Source organism: Bubalus kerabau, chromosome X (genome assembly GCF_029407905.1).
Source record: "Bubalus kerabau isolate K-KA32 ecotype Philippines breed swamp buffalo chromosome X, PCC_UOA_SB_1v2, whole genome shotgun sequence".
NCBI classification, from domain to species: domain Eukaryota; kingdom Metazoa; phylum Chordata; class Mammalia; order Artiodactyla; family Bovidae; genus Bubalus; species Bubalus kerabau.
Window position 1 is genome coordinate 153,575,781 of NC_073647.1, and position 25,814 is coordinate 153,601,594.

Sequence of the window (25,814 nt, forward strand, 5' to 3'; positions counted from 1 at the left end):
CCCAAATTCTGAATTTCCATGAAGCCTGACCAGGTTTGATTATTTAACTCACACTAGTTATTTTGTCCCACTCGCTAAGCTCCTGGAAGCAATGGGGAGTGGATGAGTGATCGGTGAATTAGACTCATCCATCTCTCCTAGTTGGTTAACAAAGCATGGCTTAAAACATGTAGCTACTAGGGCAGAAGGATTATTCTGACCAGTTCCTGAGCAGGAGAGGGGCGGGCAGTGGCGGGGAGGGTGAAAGCTAAAGTACACCACATACTTGACCTGGAAAATGGCGGAATCACTTTTCTCAAAGCATGACTCTTTTTGAGGGCTTTTGAAGCCAGTCATTATGGGGAGGGGGGCAGACTGTGGGTATAGGGCAACATATGGACATGATAGAAACTTTTTCTCTTCACCCTAAGTATAAAATTCAATCATGTGTTATTCTAGCAGGTAGCAAAAGTCTTCCAAGCACTGGTCTTTCTGACTCATTTGAATTATTGAGTGAATCACATGCTTTGAGACTCTGGGTCATAGGAGTGGAAGTAGGGAAGAGGAAGGTACAGGAAATGGCATCTCTTTCACAGCGTGCTAACTTGACAGTGTTTCTCAGGTCTAGCTTATCAGCACCTGGTCTAAACTGACCATGATTTTATCCTTGCCTCTCCTTGTAAATGTTTCTCTTTTCAGAATTTTCAGCCAACAGCTTCCAAACTGTCATTTACAATTAACGGAAGGACAGAAGGTAGAATAGTTGTCAGCAAGCAGCATAATTATGTGCCAGGAAATGACACAGCAAATAGTCTAGCTTGGCAAGTGCTAGACGGCTCTTTCCCTATCTTCTAGCTTCAGGCAGGAGCAGAACTATAACATCTGCTGATCTTGTTGTGACTTATTTTACATGTGGTGTTAAGATTACTAAAGAGTATATTTGGTCTAGAGATCGGGCAGAAATTTATTTTTTAAAAAGCAAAGCAACAGGGAAATAGAAACCTGGAGAGTTGGATGTTTTGTTATATTCTGTATGTTATGTTATATTATGCAATCCTGTGCTGTGATGTTCTGTGGTATGCTATTCTATAGAGTGTTGTGTTGTGTGTTACGTTATGAAATGCTATTGTGTAATCCAGTGGTCCTTGAAGTGTGGCCCCTGATGCAGCCAGAGCTGCATTACCTTGGTCCTTGTTAGAAATGCAGTTTCCTGTGAGCCATCCAAGACCTACTGAATCAGAAACTCTGGGGCTAGACCCTAGCAATCTGAATTTTAGTAAGTCTTCCAGGTGATTATGATCTGTGTTCTAGTGTGAGAACCACTGGTATATAGTAGATGGGAGGTAATCCTGCCTTGGTTTTAGTTGTCTACCAGCTACAAATAAAATTAGCTGCAAAAATAAAACCCCCCAAACCCTAGAAAACCTCACAAATAATGACTGTGTAAGTATGAAAGAGTGGCAGTAGTGGCCACAGGACTGGAAAAGGTCAGTTTTCATTCCAATCCCAAAGAAAGGCAATGCCAAAGAATGCTCAAACTACCGCACAATTGCACTCATCTCACACGCTAGTAAAGTAATGCTCAAAATTCTCCAAGCCAGGCTTCAGCAATATGTGAACTGTGAACTTCCTGATGTTCAAGCTGGTTTTAGAAAAGGCAGAGGAACCAGAGATCAAATTGCCAACATCCGCTGGATCATTGAAAAAGCAAGAGAGTTCAAGAAAAACATCTACTTCTGCTTTATTGACTATGCCAAAGCCTTTGACTATGTGGATCACAATAAACTGTGGAAAATTCTGAAAGAGATGGGAATACCAGACCACCTGACCTGCCTCTTGAGAAACCTGCATGCAGGTCAGGAAGCAACAATTAGAACTGGACATGGAACAACAGCCTTGTTCCAAATAGGGAAAGGAGTACATCAAGGCTGTATATTGTCACCCTGCTTATTTAACTTATATGCAGAGTACATCATGAGAAACGCTGGGCTGGAAGAAGCACAAGCTGGAATCAAGATTTCCAGGAGAAATATCAATAACTTCAGATATGCAGATGACCCCACCCTTATGGCAGAAAGTGAAGATGAAAGTGAAAGTGGAGAGTGAAAAAGTTGGCTTAAAGCTCAACATTCAGAAAACGAAGATCATGGCATCTGGTCTCACCACTTCATGGGAAATAGATGGGGAAACAGTGGAAACAGTGTCAGACTTTATTTTTGGGGGCTCCAAAATCACTGCAGATGGTGATTGCAGCCATGAAGTTAAAAGACGCTTACTCCTTGGAAGGAAAGTTATGACCAACCTAGACAGCATATTAAAAAGCAGAGACATTACTTTGCCAACAAAGGTCCGTCTAGTCAAGGCTATGGTTTTTCCAGTGGTCATGTATGGATGTGAGAGTTGGACTGTGAAGAAGGCTAAGCGCCGAAGAATTGATGCTTTTGAACTGTGTTGTTGGAGAAGACTCCTGAGACCCCCTTGGACTGCAAGGAGATCCAACCAGTCCATTCTGATGGAGATCAGCCCTGGGTGTTCTTTGGAGAGAATGATGCTAAAGCCCAAGCTCCAGTACTTTGGCCACCTCATGAGAAGGGTTGACTCATTGGAAAAGACTCTGATGCTGGGAGGGATTGGGGGCAGGAGGAAAAGGGGATGACAGAGGATGAGATGGCTGGATGGCATCACTGACTCAATGGACATGAGTCTGAGTGAACTCTGGGAGTTGGTGATGGACAGGGAGGCCTGGCGTGCTGCGATTCATGGGGTCGCAAAGAGTCGGACACGACTGAGCGACTGAGCTGAAGTGAACTGAACTGAAGTATGAAAGAATGTTACTATTCTCACAAAATAAGAAGTGCCAAGGAAGACTTCCCAGATTATTATCCAGGGCTCAAAGATGATATCAAGGGATCCAGACTCTTTCTGAAGTAAAGTGAAGTGAAGTCGCTCAGTCATGTCCGACTCTTTGCGACCCCATGTACTGTAGCCTACCAGGCTCCTCCCTCCATGAGATTCTCCAGGCAAGAGTACTGGAGTGGGTTGCCATTTTCCTTCTCCAGGGGATCTTCCCGGGGATCGAGCCGCGGTCTCCCGCATTCCAGGCAGACGCTTTAACCTCTGAGCCACCAGACTCTTTCTAGTTCCTATTTTCCCACTCTTAACAAGTGTCTTTGTCACCAGAGTTGCAAGATGGCTGCTCTGCCTCCAAGAATTACTTCTCTGTTCCAGACAGGGAGAAGAGAGAGGAACAAAGGGCTTCTACTATGTTTATTCAAGTAAAGTAACTCTGGTCAGGGATTTCTTTAGCCTTTATCTTGTGGCAAGAACCTGATGGTATGGTGAACTCTAACACTGGAATTTAAATTGTTAGCCTTTTAGTCTTTACGATAAATAAAGTCAAGGGAAAAGAGATAGAGGTAAGAATAGTTTGGAAGAAACCAATTCATACCATCTCTTTCAAGTTGCAACTTACAGCTAATTCTGTTGCTGGTTTCTTTCTTTCTATTTTTTTGGCTGAAATTCTTGGGGTAGGTCATGATGGGAAAAGTCATCTTAATGTTAATAGAAAAATCAGATCAACAAATCGTCTTTTCCATTTACACTTTAATTGTGAATTCTAATTCATTAAGAAGCACAACTAAAGTTTTATATCCAAGCAGTTATTTTACATTAGGTTAAAAGTTTGGCTGAGTTTGCCTTCTTGGGATTTACTTAATGGAAGATTTGTAAAATAAGAGAAAATAAGAAATAATGTGAAATACTGGACAACTACACATATTTTCGCTAATTACAGTGGAGAATCTGAAAATTTGAGTATTTCAAGATATGCATCTATTATTTCTTTAACATGTAAATAATAATTAGAATTAAGCTTCAGGGCTGTCACATATAATCTGTCTTTATTGTAATGCATGATAATTGACTTATTTATAGTAAGTGTTGTTTCCAAATTAGTATAGCAGTATTAAAGCTATTTATAGATCTCTGCAATCCTATTTATTTCTCAAGAAAGCCATTCCTCTCTTATTTTAAATGGTAAATTTTCTCTGACTCTGTTTAAAATTTTACCAATTTTGATTTAATGCAGTATGAGTATATGAGCTATTGTTGGACTCATTGGGGTTGCCATGGTAATTAATCATCTAGCTGACAAGAAGATGCTGAGGACCAGAGAAGAATCAATGTGACTAGGGTACAAGCATGTAGAATGTCAAAACAGAGATGGTTGAACACTAAGTTCTGTATTCTTTTCACATTCTCTGTCTTCTAGCTTCCAAAGCACTGGTTTTCATTCTTTGACAAATGTCTGTAATTAAAACAATTTCTTAGCACTCCCTTTTCTTAATCTCTGTCCTCCAGGTCAGGGGTTGGTAAACTACAGCCAGTGGACCAAGTCTGGCCCATCACCTAGGGCTCACGAGGTAAGAATGTTTTTTATATTTTTAAACGTTTGAAACAAAAATTTCACAACATGAAAATGATTTGAAATTCAAATTTCAGTGCCCATAATAAAGCTTTGTTGAAATACAACCATGCCCATTTGTTTAATGTGTTGTCTATGGCTGCTTTCTTGTTGCAACAGCAGAGTAGAGTAGTTGCAACAGAGATCATGTGACCTGCAAAGTCTAAAATATTTACTGTCTGGCCCTTTACAGAAGAAATTTGCTGACCCTGCTCTAGATCAATCCTGATCAAGGGGACTTTTGGAAATAGAAAGGAAAGCCCTGTTGTCTGAAATGCTAACATAGGCACCTCTGATCAGTCTTTCCTGCTTTTCTGCCCTTTTTTGTAGTAAATTCTCTTTCTGCAATTTTGAGTCTTGTTTGAACATGAAAAGGTGGGAGTTTATACCTATGCTATTGAAGATAGTAGATGCTAGCATGTGTGGCTTTTGAACACTTGAAATCTGGCTAGTGCAAACTGAGATGTGCTATAAATGTAAAGTATGCACCAGATTTTGAAGAATTAGTACAAAAAAGAATGTAAAATCTGTCATTAATATTTTTATATTGATTACATGTTGAAATGATGATTTTTAGGATGTATTGGATTAAATAAAATATTCACCTGTTCCTTGTCACTTTTTAATATGGCTGCTGAAAACATTAAAATTACACATATGGCTTGTGTTACATTCCTTTGGACAGTGCTGGTTTGAATTCTTTCAGTTCTCTTTTTTCCCCAAAAATAGAGTTTTTCCTTCATTTTGGGGGAGGGAGTCCAATTTGTGTTTTATTTCTTTTCCAGCTTTATTGGGATAAAATTGACAAATAACGCTAAGTTTAAAGTGTACAACATAATTTGACATATGTATATGCTATGAAACGAGGTTAGTTAACACATCCATCATCTTGCATAGTTACCAGTACATGTGTATGTGTGAGAATATTTAAGATCTACTCTCTTAATAAATTTCAAGTATATCGTAAAGTATTGTTAACTATAACCAGCAAGGTGTATATTAGATCTTCAAAACTGATTTATCTTATAACCAAACCAATTTTCTATTAGCAAATCTCTACTGAGTAAATAGAAACACTGTAACATGTACTTTATCAGAGTTCACCACCTTGCTGTTTCTCTGTGAGCCACTTTGGACAGAAAGTTGTTTTCTTAACCAGGTAGGTGTGTGTGTGTGCTCAGTCAAGTAAACAGAAAAATTTAATGGTGGACGAGTTTCTCCAAATTTGTTAGGTCACCAAATGATTTACTACTGTACCAGTTATTGAAAATTTTTATTTTTCTAAATGTCTTAATATTTTACAGCAGTTAAAAACATTAAGACATTTTATTAACACAGGTTTCCCCACTGGTACTTCTATATTTTGCAAACTTTATAAATTACAGCATGGGATATAGAAACAAAGGTACATTAGGGGTTTCTTTTTTACAAATTTCAACATGGAAAATTAATGGTAAAAGATTCATAGTTAGCAAAGATTCAGAATTGACTGCAGATACTTAGAGGATGTCATTTTACCTTGCTATTATACTTTCAAATTGCAATTAGGGTAACATGCTAATTCTTATTTGATTTTTTAAAAAAATAGACTTTATTTTTTACAGCAGTGTTTGGTTCACAGCAAAACTTCCCCCAACATGCATGTCCTCCCCCATTATCAACACCTCTACCAGAGTGGTGCATTTGTTACAACTGATGAACCTACATCGACATGTTACAATCACCCAAAGTCCATAGTTTACATTAGGGTTCACTCTTCGTGTGGTACAGTCTATGGATTTGGACAAATGTATAATGACATGTATCTTCCATTATAGTATCATAAAGAATAGTTTCATTTTCTAAAAATACTCTGTACTCCACCTATTCATTCCTCTTACTTGATATTTAAATATGCACTACTCTTCTCAAAAGTTTCATTTCCATTCAGCCACTTTTGAAAAAAAAATTTTTTTTGTCTGTTATTCTTGTGTATAATTTAAAGCGTTGAATACTTCCCAAGACTTCAGTTCAGTTCAGTTGCTCAGTCGAGTCTGACTCTTTGCAACCCCATGGACGGCAGCACACCAGGCTCCCCTGTCCATCACCAACTCCTGGAGTTTACTCAAGGTCATGTCCATTGAGTTGGTGATGCCACCCAACCACCTCACCCACTGTCATCCCCTTCTCCTCCTGCCTTCAATCTTTCCCAGCATCAGAGTCTTTTCCAGTGAGTCAGTTCTTTGCATCAGGTGGCCAAAGTATTAGAGTTTCAGCTTCAACATGAGTCCTTCCAATGAATATTCAGGACTGATTTCCTTTAGGATGGACTGGTTGGATCTCCTTGCAGTCCAAGGGGGTCTCAAGAGTCTTCTCCAACACCACAGTTCAAAAGCATCCATTCTTTGGCACTCAGCTTTCTTTATAGTCCAACTCTCACATCCATACATGACCACTGGAAAAACCATAGCCTTGACTAGACGAATCTTTTTTGGCAAAGTAATGTCTCTGCTTTTTAATATGGTGTCTAGGTTGGTCATAGCTTTTCTTCCAAGGAGCAAGGGTCTTTTAATTTCATGGTTGCAGTCAGCATCTGCAGTGATTTTGGAGCCCAGGAAAGTAAAGTCAGCCACTGTTTCCATTGTTTCCCCATCTACTTGCCATGAAGTGATGGGACCAGATGCCATGATTTTAGTTTTCTGAATGTTGACTATTAAGCCAACTTTTTCACTCTCCTCTTTCACTTTCATCAAGAGGCTCTTTAGCTTGTCCTCACTTTCTGCCATAAGGGTGGTGTCATCTCCATATCTGAGGTTATTGATATTTCTCCCGGCAGTCTTGATTCCAGCTTGTGCTTCTTCCAGTCCAGCATTTCTCATGATGTACTCTATATATAAGTTAAATAAGCAGGGTGACAATATACAGCCTTGAGGTACTCCTTTCCAGTCTGTTGTTCCATGTCCAATTCTAACTGTTGCTTCTTGACCTGCATACAGATTTCTCAGGAGGCAGGTCAGGTGGTCTGATATTCCCATCTCTTTCAGAATTTTCCACAGTTTGTTGTGATCCACACAGTCAAAGGCTTTGGCATAGTCAATAAAGCAGAAATAGATGTTTTCCTGGAACTCTCTTGCTTTTTCGATGATCGAACGTATGTTGGCAATTTGATCTCTGGTTCCTCTGCCTTTTTTAAATCAAGCTTAAACATCTGGAAGTTCATGGTTCACGTATTGCTGAAGCCTGGCTTGGAGAATTTTGAGCATTACTTCTCAAGCGTGTAAGATGAGTGCAATTGTGAGGTAGTTTGAGTGTTCTTTGGCACTGCCTTTCTTTGGGATTGGAATGAAAACTGACCATTTCCAGTCCTGTGACCACTGCTGAGTTTTCCAAAATTGCTGGCATATTGAGTGCAGCAGCACTTTCACAGCATCATCTTTTAGGATTTGAAATAGCTCAACTGGAATTCCATCACTTCCACTAGCTTTGTTTGTAGTGATACTTCCTAAGGTCCACCTGACTTCAGAGTCTAGGATGTCTGGCTCTAGGTGAGTGATCACACCATTGTGATTATCTGGGTCATGAAGATCTTTTTTGTATAGTTCTTCTGTGTATTGTTGCCACCTCTTCTTAATATCTTCTGCTTCTGTTAGGTCCATACCATTTCTGTCCTTTATTGAACCCATCTTTGCATGAAATGTTCCCTTGGTATCTCTAATTTTCTTGAAGAGATCTCTAGTCTTCCTCTGTTTCTTTGCATTGATCACTGAGGAAGGCTTTCTTATCTCTCTTATCTTTCTTATCTCTCCTTGCTATTCCCAAGACTTATTATGACTAAGTATCAGTCCCCAGCCTCTATTTTACTCCTTTTCCTTCTTTAAAGGTAACTTTTCATCTTCTTAATTTTTTTGATGTCTGTTCTTTTTTAACTTGTAGGAATTATCTAATTATTTTTTCAGTATCCTAAGTCAAGACTTAGCTCTTTCAGATCTCTTCACCCCCACCACACAAATGAACGTTTCATAAACACTCATTTTCCCACTATCAATAATTTCACTGTATAAATGCTAGTCATAGCTGAGCCAAGTTGAGTCATTATGATAAGACATAATTAAAGAAATAGGGAATTAGAACATAGATTTAAATATTTCACCAGAATTTAGCTTATATACATAAAAAGAAGAGAAATTGTGAAATACAGGTTAAAGGAAAGTGAAGGAGAGTAAGAATGCTCAACATACGCTAATGTGAAATTTGGAAGGAGAAAATTTAAAGGATGGGGGGAATTAAAAGTCAGATAACATAGACAAAGGAAGAACAATCAAATGACTAGCAGGAAAATTTAAAAAATCATGCTACTATCTATTGAGACTAAAGTGAAATAAAGATTTTTTCCCAACAAAATCTGAAAGACTTGACCATTTACAAACCCTTAATATTAAAAGATGCTATATGTGATTCATGCTGATGTTTGGCAGAAGCCAACACAATACTATAAAATGATTATCCTTCCATTAAAAAGTAAATAAATTTAAAATTAAAAAAAAATTAAAAGATGCACTTCTGTAAGAAGGAAATCAAACCTAGAAAGAAGTCACATTGAGCAAGGAAATTGGCAAACAGGTTGGTAATTTTAAAGATCCAATGACTGTCTGAAAATAACCCCATAATAATAAGAGCAATTATGACAGTGGAAGGGGGCATAAAGTGGTATAAAGTATAAATAAAATAGAATTAAATATTATATGACCTTTCATGGAGCACTAGGGATATATATCTTGAGTTACAGAATTCTGAGTACTTTGCATTATCAGGAGGAGTCTAATCGTGTGATTACACTCAAAATATTAAAGTCAGGTAGGTATATTAAATCTTTCTACTAAAATAATTGAAATAAGATGTATATTTTCCAAGTAAATGGAAAATAAAAAAAGAGGGGAAAAAAGAAGTGAAAGGAAAAAAAAAGAAGCAAAGAAAAATTGAAGTAGCTAGAACACTCAAAATAATGAAAAATCCACATATATCTGTAGTAATCATAAGTATAAATGGTTCAACATTCCTCATTAAGTGTAGAGCTTCCTAGATTAAATAAAACCCCAAATCCAAACTATGTGCCATTTATAAGACATATAAAGCATAAAGACATGGAAAGATGGAATGTAAAAGAATAGAAAAAGGAAACCCAGGCAACTATTTGTTAAACAAGTGATAAAAATTCCTAGATGGCAGAAACTGTTTTTCTCCTCTTATTAGTAGACTTCATTTTTAGAGCACTTGTAGGTTCAGTTGTAGCTTCAGAGTGAAATCGAACATCAAGTACAGAGAAGTTCCCATTTAACCCCTCCCTCCATTCCCACAGCCTCTCCTACCATCAGCATCCGCCTCCAGAGTGGTACATTTTTTTAAATCAGTGAACCAACATTAACACATCATTATCACCGAAGTCCATAGTTTGCATTAGGTGTCACTCTTGATGTTGTATAGTCTGTGGATTTTAACGAATGTATAGTGACACGTATCCACCATTACAGTATCACATAGAATAATTTCACTTCCTTAAAAAAATCCCCTCTGCTTAACCTATTCATTGAGAGTATGTTTTATATTTATCTTTCTTACTTGCTACAGTGCCATGATTATCTTAGGGCTTTGAAGTCTATGCTAGGATTTAAGTGTTTTTCTTAGTCTCTTCTGATTGAATTCATGAAAATCAGAGAAAATGAAAACAATTTTGGCATTTCCAAATATTAAATCTTTAGTGACAGTGCTCCTGCCACCACCACCAAGTAATGAAGTCTTTTCCAGACAATTCTCAGAAAATGATATTTCTTGCACAAACAGAAAATAAACATTTTCAGTATTATCTTCTAGAATTAGGAATTCTTAGCCTGTCTGGAAATGTCCCTTTAATGTTATTTGTAGTAATAAAATAATTTGAATGTTCTGTAAAGGATTATCAAATAGTCTTATTGTTCTTTGAGTTTGTGATTATTATTAGACAAACTATCACAAGTCACAGCCCTATGTGACAATCATCAAAGATCCTTGGACAGAAAGAGTATCATCCATCAAGTTAACAATTTATCAATTGATTTTAGCAAAAGACTTCTATAATATTTATAGACCTAAATTATATCGAAGTTCTCTGTATTCATTTTCTATTATGCATAATAAATTACTCTAAAACCTAGTGGATTAAAACAACAAATATTTATTATCTCATGGTTACTATGTGTTGAAAATTTGAGAGCATCTTAACTGTGTAGTTCTGACTCAGGACCTCTCATAAGGTTTCAGTCAAGATGTCAGGTAGGAGACTTCCCTGGTAGCACAGTGGATAAGAATCCACCTGCCAATACAAGGGACATAGGTTCAATCCCTTGTCTAGGGAGATTCCACATGCCACAGAGCAAGCTCCCGTGCCACAACAACTGAGCCTGCACTCTAGAGCCCATGAGCCACAACTAATGAGCCCCTGTGCCGCAACTACTGAAACCCGTGTGCCTAGAGCCCATGCTCTGCAGCAAGAGAAACCAGTACAGTGAGAAGCCTGTGCAATGCATCTAGAGAGTAGCCCCTCCTCTCCGCAAGTAGAGAAAGCCTGCATGCAGCAATGAAGACCCAGCACAGACAAAAATAAATAAATAAAAAGATGTTAGCTAGGACTGCAGTCATTTGAGAGTTTCAGAGTGGCTGGAAGATTCACTTCCAAGATGGCCCACTCATCTGACTATATTGGCAGGAGTTCTCAGTTTCTTGTCATATAGGCCTCTCCAGTTGCTGCTTGAGTGTCATGATGGCATGGAAACTGGCTTACCCCAGAGTGAGTGGTCCAAGAGAAAGGAGGACAAAATCTTCAATGTCTTTATGACCCAGACTTTCAAGGTCATATGCCATCTCTTCTGTAATATCTTGTTGATTATACAGTCTGCCTTATTTATTCATTGTGGTAGGGGACTATGTACATGGGCATAAACCAGGGAATAGGGATACTGCTGCTGCTAAGTCACTTCAGTCGTGTCCGACTCTGTGTGACCCCACAGACGGCAGCCCACCAGGCTCCCCCGTCCCTGGGATTCTCCAGGCAGGAGTACTGGAGTGGGGTGTTATTGCCTTCTCCGAATAGGGATACTAGGGGGTCATATTGGAGACTGGTGATGACATTCTCAGATACAGATATCAATCTAGTGTTTAGAAAGGATGGAAACAATATTTTTAGGAAATAAAAGAATTTTATTACTATTTTCATTTTCCTTATCTTCCATAATGACATTTCTTATTTAAATCAGCATTTTTACTTTTCCTTAATTCCTACCTTTTATAAATTTTTTAGGCCTGAAACTCTTGAAAGTTGTGAAAACTGGTGAAATTTAGAGGTTTGTCCACTCTTACTGTATAAAAATATTGAGGATTTAATGGTCATTGCCTGGCAAGCATATTTCTGTATATAGCTTGATAAGTAATATGTACATCTCACTTGGAGTGAAAACTATCTTCCATCCCTACAATAATTATCTTCATTTTATGTGAAACTTTTCCTAAAGACAGAGATTATCTCTTTTGTCAAAATTTTAGCTGTGTCAATGCAATTGAGTCCACATTAAGCACAAGGAAAATGTTTCGTTTTAAAAACATCTTCTTGTCATTTTCTGATCTAAAATTTTCCTGTAGTTCAATGAAATTAATGCCTTTAACATTTTTCAACCATGCTAGAACCATGGTAGAAAGTGCTTTTATAATATTTTTAAGGGAATGATATATGAAAACCTGCCTATAATTGGCTAAATGGAGACGTTAGAGAATCAAATACCTTATCCCTTTTCAAAGGGCTGCTTCCATGGGGTGATATAAGCTTTGATAAGTGGATGCAATTTTATGAAATTGGTGGCTTATGATGCATTAAAATCTAGAAATTCTGCATTTCATTTCAAATTGAGGTCTTGAAAGTAATGCTCTTTACTTATAGCTGCATTATTTTTAATAAAACTTCAGGGATAATGGACTTCCCTGGCTCAGATGGTAAAGCATCTGCCTACAATGCGAGAGACCCGGGTTCAATCCCTGGGTTGGGAAGATCTCCTGGAGAAGGAAATGGCAACCCACTCCAGTATTCTTGCCTGGAAAATCCCATGGACAGAGGAGCCTGGTAGGCTACAGTCCATGGGGTCACAAAGAGTCGGACACAACTGAGTGACATCACTTTCAGGGATAATTATTTTAAAATCACTGTTGCTCTATGTTTAAATGAAAATCACAAAATCTGAAATTAGAATTTCAGAACTGAAAGTATGAAAGTTGCTGGAGTATATTTAATATAATCTTTAAAGCATTTGAATTAAATTAATAGCTGCCACCATCATCAAACCTCACTCTAAATAATCTTGTGTGAGTTCCTTTCTCTTAACCTGGAAGAACTGCAAGTTCCTGGAGGCTTGCACATGACCATTTTTATTTTGTCTGAAATCTTCATGGCTAATTTCTCCTCCAGGTTAGAGAACAAAGGAGAAGGCATTGTTTTCAGAAGGTTACGGTCTTTGTACATTTTGTGTTTCAAGTGTCCCCCAGGTCTCACTGGTGTGCAAAATGAGTTCATTCCTAGACTCCAGTTGCCAAAGTGGCAGGATCTTCTTGTACCTCCTAAAAGCAAGCTGGTGGGAGTAAAGCGTGTTCCACAGGAAATCAGAACCGATGTCTTTGAATTTGCTGTCCTTTTGGCAGCAGGGTTCTTCTGACCCAAAACTCAACTGCTTTGCTGGGACCCAGTGAGGAAATCCAGAGTGATGGGCTATTGTCGAGCGTATAGCGATCATGGACAACCTGTGCCTGCCTATCGCCATTACCTTCCTTGGGACTTTGGCTGGCTGTTGAAAATATGTATTTCTTCCTAATAGTAAGACCAAGCATATAGGATTTGATCTCAGAAAATGGAATGAGGCTCTTTTTCTGGACTCCTGCCAGATTACTCAGACTTGTCAATAAAATAAGCCCCTGAGTTCCCCCTTCTTGTGCTTAAGTAAATTTGAACTGGGTTTTGGTCACTTAAAATCCCCAAAATCTTTATTACTTTGCCGACAAAGGTCTGTCTAGTCAAAGCTATGATTTTTCCAGTAGTCATTTATGGATGTGAGAGTTGGACTATAAAGAAAGCTGAGAGCTGAAGAACTGATTCTTTTGAATTGTGGTGTTGGAGAACACTCTTGAGAGTCCCTTGGACTGCAAGGAGCTCCAACCAGTCCATCCTAAAGGAGATCAGTCCTGAATATTCATTGGAAGGACTGATGCTGAAGCTGAAGCTCCAATACTTTGGCCACCTGATGCGAAGAACTCACTCATTTGAAAAGACTCTGATGCTGGAAAAGATTGAAGGCAGGAGGAAAAGGGGATGACAGAGGATGAGATGGTTGGATGGCTTCACTGACTTGATGGACATGAATTTGAGCAAGCTCCAGGAGTTGGTGATGGACAGGGAAGCCTGGCATGCTGTAGTCCATGGGGTCACAAAGAACTGGACATGACTGAGTGACTGAACTGAACTGAACTGACTGAATTATGAGGTGAAAGTATTGTTTATAAAAACAGATGTTATCTTTTGACTTTTCAACCAGTAGTGAGGGAAGAATTTGATTGTGTTTTTTTCCTGAGCAATGGCTGAGAAAAACAGATTTCTAAAGCAAATTTTTGGTGTGGCTTTTTGAGGTGCTACAAAAAGAATACAAATGAGATTATAAATAAAAATTGGGAAAACAGACAATGGAGTAAGCAAAAACTAATAGAAATATAAAGAGGTTTGGATTGTCTCAATAGCTGAATTAAGATCAAGGGGAAGGCTAGTGAATTTAGTCCACAAATGCTCTGAGGCAAGACTGAATAGGAGAGACTTTTCTGTTAAAGGAATTTCAAGACAGCCATCTGGACATATAAGAGCAGTGGATAGAATCAGGGCTTGTTCCTTGGGTCGGTTTTAGGATGTGACTTGTAGGGTTAGGGATGAAGGCATTTGTCCTCTAACTTTGTTCTCTGTCCTATTGTCTTGACACCAAGTCTCAAGACTTTGTGAGATACTGTGGGGTCGCTGAGGGTCGGACACGACTGAGCGACTTCACTTTCTCTTTTCACCTTCTTGCATTGGAGAAGGAAATGGCAACCCACTCCAGTGTTCTTGCCTGGAGAATCCCAGGGACGGGGGCGCCTGGTGGGCTGCCATCTATGGGGTCGCACAGAGTCGGACACGACTGAAGCGACTTAGCAGCAGCAGCAGCAGCAGGCCAGATAAAGATTTAAGAACCAGATTAAAGTAGATGGAAGTTTTAAGTTCTGTGCCTGATTTTTGCTTTTGTGTCATGGAACAACAAACATCTCCTTATTTATGGTCTCTGCTCACATGCTAGAGTCAGTGATGTGATGAAGCCCTTGGGACGAACATAGGAAAAACGTCTGTATTTGTGTGTGGGTTGTGTTTCATCAGAGCACAAGAGATGTCTATACTGTACTTTAATTATCATTCTCTTTGTCATATGGAGGGCCTTTTGGTAAATTGAGAGAAAGAGAGAAGCTGATTTCTGGTCTCATACTGTACATACTGGGCAGTGTTTCGCAGAAGCAGCAGAGAGAGGAGGAAGAGGGCGTCTCTATCTATGTGATGAAAGTACTCTAAATTTGAATTTAGAGAATCCATAAATGTTGCTCGCCCCACCCCTGCTTTACCTCTGAAGCCAATGATGCCCACATGTGTCTCTCTCCAGTTCCATTTCTAGCTATAAAATAGCCCTTTTTGTGACTTTTTTTTTTTCCTTTGAACACTACCCTGATACTTAGTGAAAAGAAAGAAGATTAAAGGAAAGACAAGACAAAATTCAAGACACTCCCTCCCCGGGCCCTTGAAGGAAGAGGAGATGGTTTAGGCAGGCTTTCAAATAATAGAAACTCTGATGGCTAATTTGGACAAAATAGGGAGTAGGATAATCCCTAGAAAAAAGAAGGGAGAACTGAGTCCTGTAGCCTAAGTACATTTCAAAGCACCCAGTGCTGCTTGAGAGTGTCAAGCAAGGCTTTTAAATTATCTGGTTTGCAAATTCTCAGCCTCTGTCTCACCCTTCAGCCATGCTTTCTAACATCTAAATTACTCAGAGTCTACATTTAGTGCTGAAATGTGAATTAGAACAGTATATAACTGGGATTATTTCCGATTCTCAACCTCAAACTTGTGCTTTGGTGTCTGAGAGAAGCAGTGGATTCATAGACCAAAATATATTTGCATACAAAAGCATTCATCAGTGTTTGTGCTATGTAACTTGAATTACACTGGAAATCATGTATTTTTAAGAGTATGTATCTAATAAATCCAGTGTCATCTAGGGAAATAAGACCTGTTATTAGGCTGATACACTGGCTGGCCATTCGTTTTCCTGGTCAAGACCTCTAGGCATGCCAATTTAAGCTTGTTTCAGAGCTAAGCCTCTCGCCTTGGAAACCTTTCCCCTGCTTCTGTTGCTAGGTCCTCCAGCCCTGTTCAAGCACTGTGCATAATAGCTTCTTGTGAGGAAATGACATTTAGAGCTCTCTCCATCTGTCAGCTTAATACCAACGTTTGAAAAAGCACATGTTATGTTAGTGAGGCCTTCTCTTTCCTTAAGTCTCAATTTTTCTGCTTCCAAGGTTGAAAGTATGTTTAAGAAACAATTTAAAATTGACTCTAGTATTTGTGCAATTATTTCCTATCTAACAGTGTTGCTTTTTCATATTGAAAATGACTTCTTAAATGGGCAAACTGTTACGTTAAAAAAATAGCTGTGAATGACAGACTTGCTTGTCATGCCTCATTTCCCCAAAGTATTGCTTTCCAAGTGGGTTACTTGGGTGAAAATAGATAATTACTTATTGAGTGGACTGTTATGCATTTTTGCTTTCTTTCAAGGGCCTGTCATGTAATAGATGCTCAATGAATAACTATTAAATGTTTGAATGAATTAATGAGTGCCTGGTAAATCACCCCACTACTAATTATTTTACACTGAGCTCCAGATCAATGTGCATGTATTGTACTTTTGGGGAAAAAAACCTTTTAATTATCTTGAAAGGATATCAACATTGCTATATAGTTTTAATTTTAAAAATTGTTTTATTGTGGAAAATTTCAAACATACCACAAAATTGAAAGAATTTTATAGTGCATATTTATATATCTAGATCCTACCATTTATATTTTCCTATACTCGTTTTATCACCTATATCAACTCATCTTAATTTTGGACAAATTTCAAAGTAAACTGAAGATATCTGTACACTCCCTGTTTATACTTCAGCATTCATTTTGCCAATTAGAGTTCAGTGTTTGTCTAAAGTTTGTCTCTTGGTATAAAATTCACATATAATGAAATAGACAAATCTTAAGCATATATCCACTAAATTTTGATGAATACAAACCCCCATCAGGACATAGAATGTTGCCCTTTCCCACACATACACTGATTGCCCCTTCACACCCTCTTCCCTACCAGGAAACCACTATCCTAATTATTTTCCATTATAGATGAGATTTGCCTGTTCTAGAACTTTAAGCTGGTTTTAGAAAAGGCAGAGGAACCAGAGATCAAATTGCCAACATATGTTCAATCATCGAAAAAGCAAGAGAGTTCCAGGAAAATATCTATTTCTGCTTTATTGACTATGCCAAAGCCTTTGAGTGTGTGGATCGCAATAAACTGTGGAAAATTCTGAAAGAGATGGGAATACCAGACCACCTGACCTGCTTCTTGAGAAACCTGTATGCAGGTCAGGAAGCAAGAGTTAGAACTGGACCTGGAACAACAGACTGGTTCCAAATAGGAAAAGGAGTACGTCAAAGCTGTATATTGTCACCCTGCTTATTTAACTTATCTGCAGAGTACATCATGAGAAACGCTGGGCTGAGGAAGCACAAGCTGGAATCAAGATTGCCGGGAGAAATACAATAACTTTAGATATGCAGATGACACCACCCTTATGGCAGAAAGTGAAGAAGAACTAAAGAGCCTCTTGATAAAAGTGAAAGAGGAGAGTGAAAAAGTTGGCTTAAAGCTCAACATTCAGAAAACAAAGATCATGGCATCTGGTCCCGTCACTTCATGGGAAATAGATGGGGAAACAGTAGAAACAGTGGCTGACTTTATTTTGAGGGGCTCCAAAATCACTGCAGATGGTGATTGCAGCCATGAAATTAAAAGACGCTTACTCCTTGGAAGGAAAGTTATGACCAACCTAGACAGCATATTAAAAAGCTGAGACATTACTTTGTCAACAAAGGTCCGTCTAGTTGAAGCTATGGTTTTTCCAGTAGTCATGTATGGATGTGAGAGTTGGACTATAAAGAAGGCTGAGCACCGAAGAATTGATGCTTTTGAACTGTGGTGTTGGAGAAGACTCTTGAGAGTCTCTTGGACTGCAAGGAGATCCAACTAGTCCATCCTAAAGGAGATCAGTCCTGAGTGTTCATTGGAATGACTGATGTTGAAGCTGAAACTCCAATACTTTGGCCACCTGATGTGAAGAGCTGACTCATTTGAAAAGACCCTGATGCTGGGAAAGATTGAGGGCAGGAGGAGAAGGGGATGACAGAGGATGAGATGGTTGGATAGCATCACCGACTCAATGGACATGGATTTGGGTGGACTCCGGGAGTTGGTGATAGACAGGGAGGCCTGGCGTGCTGTGGTTCATGGGGTCACAAAGAGTCAGACACGACGGAGTGACCGAAATGAACGGAGAACTTTATTTGAATGGAAGCATACAATATGTATCCTTTTGCGGATGGCTTCTTTCACTCAGTATAATGTTTTTGAGATTCATGCATGTTTTAGTGTGTATTGGTAGCTCAGTCCTTCTGTTGATGAGTTTTATTCCATTATCTGACTATATCATAGTTTGTTTATCCATTCTCTTATTGATAGACACCTGGGCTATTTCCAGTTTTGACTATTTAAAAGAAAATTGCCATGAACATTTGTGTACAAGTGTTTTTGTGGATATATATTTTCATTTTTCTTAGATAATCAGATCAGATCAGTCGCTCAGTCGTGTCCGACTCTTTGCGACCCCATGAATCGCAGCACGCCAGGCCTCCCTGTCCATCACCAACTCCTGGAGTTCACTCAGACTCACGTCCATTGAGTCAGTGATGCCATCCAGCCATCTCATCCTCTGTTGTCCCCTTGTCCTCCTGCCCCCAATCCCTCCCAGCATCAGAGGCTTTTCCAGTGAGTCAACTCTTCGCATGAGGTGGCCAAAGTACTGGAGTTTCAGCTTTAGCATCATTCCTTCCAAAGAAATCCCAGGGCTGATCTCCTTCAGAATGGACTGGTTGGATCTCCTTGCAGTCCAAGGGACTCTCAAGAGTCTTCTCCAACACCACAGTTCAAAAGCATCAATTCTTCAGCGCTCAGCCTTCTTCACAGTCCAACTCTCACATCCATACATGACCACAGGAAAACCCATAGCCTTGACTAGACGAACCTTTGTTGGCAAAGTAATGTCTCTGCTTTTGAACATGCTAGGTAGGTTGGTCATAACTTTCCTTCCAAGGAGTAAGCGTCTTTTAATTTCATGGTTGCAGTCACCATCTGCAGTGATTTTGGAGCCCAGAAAAATTAAGTCTGACACTGTTTCCACTGTTTCCCCATCTATTTCCCATGAAGTGATGGGACCAGATGCCATGATCTTCGTTTTCTGAATGTTGAGCTTTAAGCCAACTTTTTCACTCTCCTCTTTCACTTTCATCAAGAGGCTTTTGAGTTCCTCTTCACTTTCTGCCATAAGGGTGGTGTCATCTGCATATCTGAAGTTGTTGATATTTCTCCCAGCAATCTTAATTCCAGTTTGTGTTTCTTCCAGTCCAGCGTTTCTCATGATGTACTCTGCATATAAGTTAAATAAACAGAGTGACAATATACAGCCTTGACGAACTCCTTTTCCTATTTGGAACCAGTCTGTTGTTCCAGGTCCAGTTCTAACTCTTGCTTCCTGACCTGCATACAGATTTCTCAAGAGGCAGATCAGGTGGTCTGGTATTCCCATCTCTTTCAGAATTTTCCACGGTTTATTGTGATCCACACAGTCAAAGGCTTTGGCATAGTCAATAAAGCAGAAATAGATGTTTTTCTGGAACTCTCTTGCTTTTTCCATGATCCAGTGGATGTTGGCAATTTGCTCTCTGGCTCCTCTGCCTTTTCTAAAACCAGCTTGAACATCAGGAAGTTCACAGTTCACATATTGCTGAAGCCTGGCTTGGAGAATCTTGAGCATTACTTTACTAGCATGTGAGATGAGTGCAATTGTGTGGTAGTTTGAGCATTCTTTGGCATTGCCTTTCTTTGGGATTGGAATGAAAAATACCAATTTATCTCTTAGATAATACCTGCGAGGAATTGCTGGATTGTAGGGTCAGTGTTCAGAGAAAGAGATGGCACCCCACTCCAGTACTCTTGCCGGAAAATCCCATGGACGGAGGAGCCTGGTAGGCTGCAGTCCTTGGGGTCACAAAGAGTCGGACATGACTGAGCAACTTCACTTTCACTTTTCACTTACATGCATTGGAGAAGGAAATGCCAACCCACTCCAGTGTTCTTGCCTGGAGAATCCCAGGGACAGGGGAGCCTGGTGGGCTGCCGTCTGTAGGGTCGCACAGAGTAGGACACGACTGAAGCGACTTAGCAGCAGCAGCAATGACTAATGATGTCAAATACTTTTTCATGTATGTTTTAGCCATTATTACATGTTCTTTTATGAAATGCCTGTTTAAATATTTTGCCCATTTAAAATGTTTTGTTTTTTAATTGAATATTTTAGCTTTTTATTATTAATTTTTAGGCATTCTTCATATATTCTGGGTATCAGTCCTTTGTCAGATACATGGTTTTCAAAGCTTTAGGGCCAAGTTAGCTTTTACGTTTAATTTTTTTATATGGTGTGATGTGGAGGATGATTTTTTTTTTCCTGTTAATATAGATATCTAATTACTGCAGCAACATTTGTTGAAAAGACTACTCTTTTCAGATTCCTTTGGTGCCATTATAAAAAAATCAAAGGACCATATAATTGGAGGTCAATTTCTGGGCTATATTCAGTTCAATTGATCTTCTTGTCAATCATTATTCCTGTCTTGATAATTTTAGCATAATTATCACTGTCATGATAATTTCATGAAGTTAGGTAGTTTAAGTTCTTGACTTTGTTATTTTTTTCAAAGTTGTTTTAGCTGCTTTGTGCCCCTTGATTTTCATGTAATTCTAGACTTAGCTTGTTGATATTTATACAAAAAAATTGCATTGAATCTATAGATTAATTTTGGGAGAACTGACATCATGATAAAACTGAATGTTCTAATCTATGAAATGATTTGTCTTTGCATTTATTTAGATCTTCTTTAACTACTCACAACAGTGTTTTGTATTTTTAGTGTAGAGATATTAAAAGTCTTCTGTTAGATTTATTATATTATATATAATGTAATATGGTGTATGTTAGAATTATTCCATAATGTTTGATACTATAGATAGAATCAGTTTTAAAATTTAATTCTCCAATTGTTTGTGACACTGCTTGATTTTTTAAATTAACATTGTATTCTGTGACCTTGCTAAATTTACTTATTACTTCTAGCATTTATTTTGTGATTCTTTAGGCTTTTGTATGGGCTTCCTGGTGGCTCATACGGTAAAGCATCTGCCTGCAATACTGGGGACCTGGGTTCAGTTCCTGGGTTGGGAATATCCCCTAGAGAATGGCATGGCAACCCACTTCAGTATTCCTACCCGGAAAATTCCATGGACAGAGGAGCCTGGTGGGCTACAGTCGGACACAACTGAGCAACTAACACTTTCACATTCAAGCTTTCGTATAGTCATGTCATCAGCAAATATAGAGTTTTACTTTTTTCCAATCTTTCTGCCTTTTATTTCTTTTAACTTTAAAAATTTTGCCTTATTTAATTGGCTAAGACTGCCTCTACAATATTGAATAGAAGGGATGACAGTGAGCAACTTTGCCTTTTCAGTCTGAGCAAAAATATTCAGACTTTCACTATTAAATACAAAGTTAGCTTCAGGTTTTTAACAGATGTCCTTTATCAAGTTAAGTTCCCTTTTATTTCTACTTTGCTACGAGTTTACATGATGAGTGGGTGCTGAATTTTTTTCTGCATCTATTCAAATTATCATATAGTTTTCCTCCTTTATTAATATGGTGAATTACCTTGATTGATCTTTAAATGTTAAACAACTTAAAAATTTTTTTTTCAATTTTTTGTTGTGCCGCAGAGCATGTGAGATCTTAGTTCTTAATCAGGGATCAAACCTGCAGTCCCCTGCATTGAAAGTGTGGAATCCTAGCCAGTGGACCACCAGGGAAGTCCCAAATGTTAAACAACTTTGCATTCCTGAGATAAACCCTACTTGGTCACCATGTATTATCCTTTTGTTATATTGTTGGATTCCATTTCCTAATGCTTTGTTAAGGAATTTTTGCATTTGTGTTCATGCATGGTACCGGTCTATAAATTTCTTTTTTGGACTGCCTTTATCGGGTTTTAGAATTAGGATGATGCTGACCACACAAAAAGAGTTGAGCAGTGACCTCTCATCTTTTATTTTCTGAAAGAGTTTTAGTAAGATTGGTAAGATTTCTTCCATAAACATGTAATAGAATTTATAAGTGAAACCATCTGTGTCTGGAATTTTCTTTCTAGAAAATTTTAAACTATGAATTTATTTTTTCCAATAGATACAGGGCTATTCTGTTTCACACCCTACAGTCAATCTATCAGAAAATTCTGTTGACTTTACCTTCAGAATATATGCAGAGTCTCACTTCTTTTTATCACCATCTTGGTCTCTTTCTGGATTACTGCAGCGACCGCCTTGCTGGGTTTTTTTGCTTCTGTCCTTGCTCCCTATAGTCTCTTCTCAATACAGCAGTTAGTGTGCCGCTTAACGTTAAGTCAGACCATGATACTCCACAAAATCCTCATCCAGAATAAAAGTCAAATCCTTGCAGTAGCCTGTGAGTTTCTAGCACATGGTCTAGCACTACATTACCCTTATCATTTCTTCTTCTTCTACTCTCCCTCTCACTTACTCCTCTCCTCACTGACCTTCTTGCTGTTCCTTGAGCAAGCCAAGCATACTTTGCCCCAGGTTCTTTCCACATGCTTTCCCCGCTCTGCTCAGCAACCACCCCCACTCAAATATCCAAAAGTCTTGCTCCCTCATCTGCTTCAAACATTTGACGTTTGTGCAAATGTCACCTTTTAAATGGAGGTATCTCTGCCCACCTAACTTAAAATCCCCAGAGCCTCCTGGCTCTCCCTGTTCTTCATCCCCTTTTTCTTGTTCTCTATACACTCATGACTTTCTAATGTACTATACATTTACATATTTTGTTTATTGTTTGTTTGTCTTTCCTGTGAGGCTAGATTTTTCTTCATTTTATGTAGTGTTGCATCCGAGAATCTAAAACAACGTCTGGTAAATAGAAATTACTCAATAAATATTTCTGTAAAGAATGAACTGTGCTCTCAGATTCATAACCTTGTTCAAATCACAGTATTTTCAAGAGAGGAAAACTAATATGTAAAAGGTTTCCCAAACAAGCTTTAACGATAGTACCTTTTCCATAGTACCCTTAGCTTTCCTCATTTAACAAATCAGATTTTTTTTTGAGCCTGGTTCTTCTGTAAATAAATGATATCATAGGATGGTGGTTTCATATCTTTGTTGGCAGCAGTCTCACAGGAATTATCCTCAGGAGCAATGTGTTATTTTACAATAGTTGACAGAATTGAGAGGTGTGCTTCCTAAATGAAAATTTTTTATTATCAGTCCCACAACCCCTCCTTCATACTACAATATTTTAAAATATAGAACGTTTCAACATGAGTCTTACAATCCTTCTCATTTAATAAGAATATATACAAGATAAGAGAGATTTACTCCTGTGAGTTTATGGTGATTTGAATAGATGAAGTTTGCAAACACGAATATTTTAAACTATTCCTTTGTTTGGTGCCCCTGAAGTTTTCACACTCTGGGATAATGCATAATAATCCAGTTTGGGAATTCAAAGAAATATGCCTTCCTTTGAAACATGGAAAAAGATGTTTGTGAAAAGAGAGGTAGGAAAGAAGACCAGATACAATGCATCTCTCAGGCAGATCACTTATAGGAGATATTGGTTATATATGGAAGTTGAATTGAAATTGTTTTCCTCATGACTATTTATGTCCATATAACATTTGCAAAGTCTTTGTATTACCCCAGTTTGAAGACTCATGCTGTAGTTTTAATTCCATTCTTTGCTACTTTTGTTCTCTTAAATCATTTTGGTAAACATACATTTAGTGAAGGAGACAGGATATCTATAATAGAGATTTTTAGTAACTGTAAGCTTGCTTAAGATTTTCTTTAAATCTGAAATGATGGTTAAATCTGTGGTTTAAGGATGCTTATGAAGTGTTCCCATGTGTGTGACCAGTCTCCACCTGAAGAGCTGCTTTATCATCCCTCACAGTGTCTTCTGTGGACTATAGAACTTTCACTGTGACTGATGGAACATTGCAGTTTCTTCTAACTGCATTATAAGCCAGAATATGTGGAAGCTTTGAGAATTTGACTATATTTCTAAATCAAAGCTCTTGTTTCTTTTTAAATTTATTTGGAAACTTTCCATGTAAAAAGAGAGTTATATTGTTCTTGTCTTCTTTTTTTTTCTTTTCTGAGATACTTATTTTTAATATACTAAATCTAAAGGTCATTTTCTCCTTTTGACATATATTCTTATCTTTATAGGTGTATTTTTCCTGGTTCAGTTCAGTTCAGTCACTCAGTCATGTCCGACTCTTTGTGACCCCATGGACTGCAGCGTGCCAGGCCTCCCTGTCATCACCAACTCCCAGAGTTTACTCAAACTCATGTCCATTGAGTCGGTGATGCCATCCAACCACCTAACCCTCTGTCATCTTCTTCTCCTCTCACCTTCAATCTTTCCCAGCATCAGGGTCTTTTCAAGTGAGTCAGATCTTTGCATCAGGTGGCCAAAGTATTAGAGTTTCAGCTTCAACATCAGTCCTTCCAATGAATATTTAGGACTGATCTCCTTTAGGATGAACTGGTTGGATCTCCTTGAAGTCCAAGGGACTCTCAAGAGTCTTCTCCAACACCACAGTTCAAAAGCATCAATTAACTCTGACATCCATACATGACTACTGGAAAAACCATAGCCTTGACTGGATGGACCTTTGTTGGCAAAGTAATGTCTCTGCTTTTTAAAATGCTGTCTAGGTTGGTCATAACTTTTCTTTCAAGGAGTAAGCATCTTTTTAGTTCATGGCTGCAGTCACCATCTACAGTGATGATCTATTAACAATTATCCCAAAACTTATTGGCATAAAACAACAAACAGTTGTCATTCCAGTTTCTGTGGGTCAGAAATTCAGGAATGGTTTTGCTGGATAGATGTGGCTCAGGTTGCAGTTAAGACAGTCAATTAAGTCACTTCAGTCACTCAGTCGTGTCCGACTCTTTGTGACCCCATGAACTGCAGCACGCCAGGCCTCCCTGTCCATCACCAACTCCCAGAGTCCACCCAAACCCATGTCCATTGATTCGGTGATGCCATTCAGCCATCTCATCCTCTGTCGTCCCCTTCTCTTCCTGCCCTCAATCTTTCCCAGCATCAGGGTCTTTTCCAATGAGTCAGCTCTTTGCATCAGGTGGCCAAAGTATTGGAGTTTCAGCTTCAACATCAGTCCTTCCAATGAACACTCAGGACTGATCTCCTTTAGGATGGACTGGTTGGATCTCCTTGCAGTCCAAGGGACTCTTAAGAGTCTTCTCCAACACCACAGTTCAAAAGCATCAATTCTTTGGCATTCAGCTTTCTTTGTAGTTCAACTCTCACATCCATACATGACCACTGGAAAAACCATAGCCTTGACCGGACAGACCTTTGTTGACACAGTAATGTCTCTGCTTTTTAATGTGCCGTCTAGCTTGGTCATAGCTTTCCTTCCAAGGAGAAAGCATCTTTTAATTTCATGGCTGCAATCACCATCTGCAATGATTTTGGAGCCCAGAAAAATAGTCAGCCACTGTTTCCACTGTTTCCCCATCTATTTGTCATGAAGTGATGGGATTGGATGCCGTGATCTTAGTTTTCTGAATGTTGAGCTTTAAGCCAACTTTTTCACTCTCCTCTTTCACTTTCATCAAGAGGCTTTTTAGTTCTTCTTCACTTTCTGCTATAAGGGTGGTGTCATCTGCATATCTGAAGTTATTGATATTTCTCCCAGCAATCTTGATTCCAGCTTGTGCTTCCTCAGCCCAGCGTTTCTCATGATGTACTCTGCATATAAGTTAAATAAGCAGGGTGA

At 38.6% G+C, this 25,814-nt stretch overlaps 1 protein-coding gene and 1 long non-coding RNA gene across 4 annotated transcripts in view; one reads left to right on the forward strand and one right to left on the reverse strand.

Moving 5' to 3' along the window:
• Positions 1 to 2,954, reverse strand: part of AP1S2 (adaptor related protein complex 1 subunit sigma 2) — a 157,763-nt gene extending 154,809 nt beyond the window's left edge. Inside the window, exon 1 of the mRNA XM_055565789.1 lies at positions 2,951 to 2,954. The gene's annotated coding sequence lies outside the window, so the exon portion shown is untranslated. The remainder of the gene's footprint in view (positions 1 to 2,950) is intronic.
• The window catches only part of LOC129640441 (uncharacterized), a 227,622-nt gene that overhangs the window by 89,194 nt on the left and 112,614 nt on the right, over positions 1 to 25,814 (forward strand). For 2 of the 3 annotated variants that reach the window (XR_008708810.1, XR_008708811.1), the window contains exons 4-5: positions 4,339 to 4,400; positions 4,635 to 4,990. This is a non-coding gene — a long non-coding RNA (uncharacterized LOC129640441). Of the gene's footprint in view, positions 1 to 4,338; positions 4,401 to 4,634; positions 4,991 to 25,814 lie in introns of those variants that run through there. The other variant, XR_008708812.1, reaches the window with a different exon arrangement.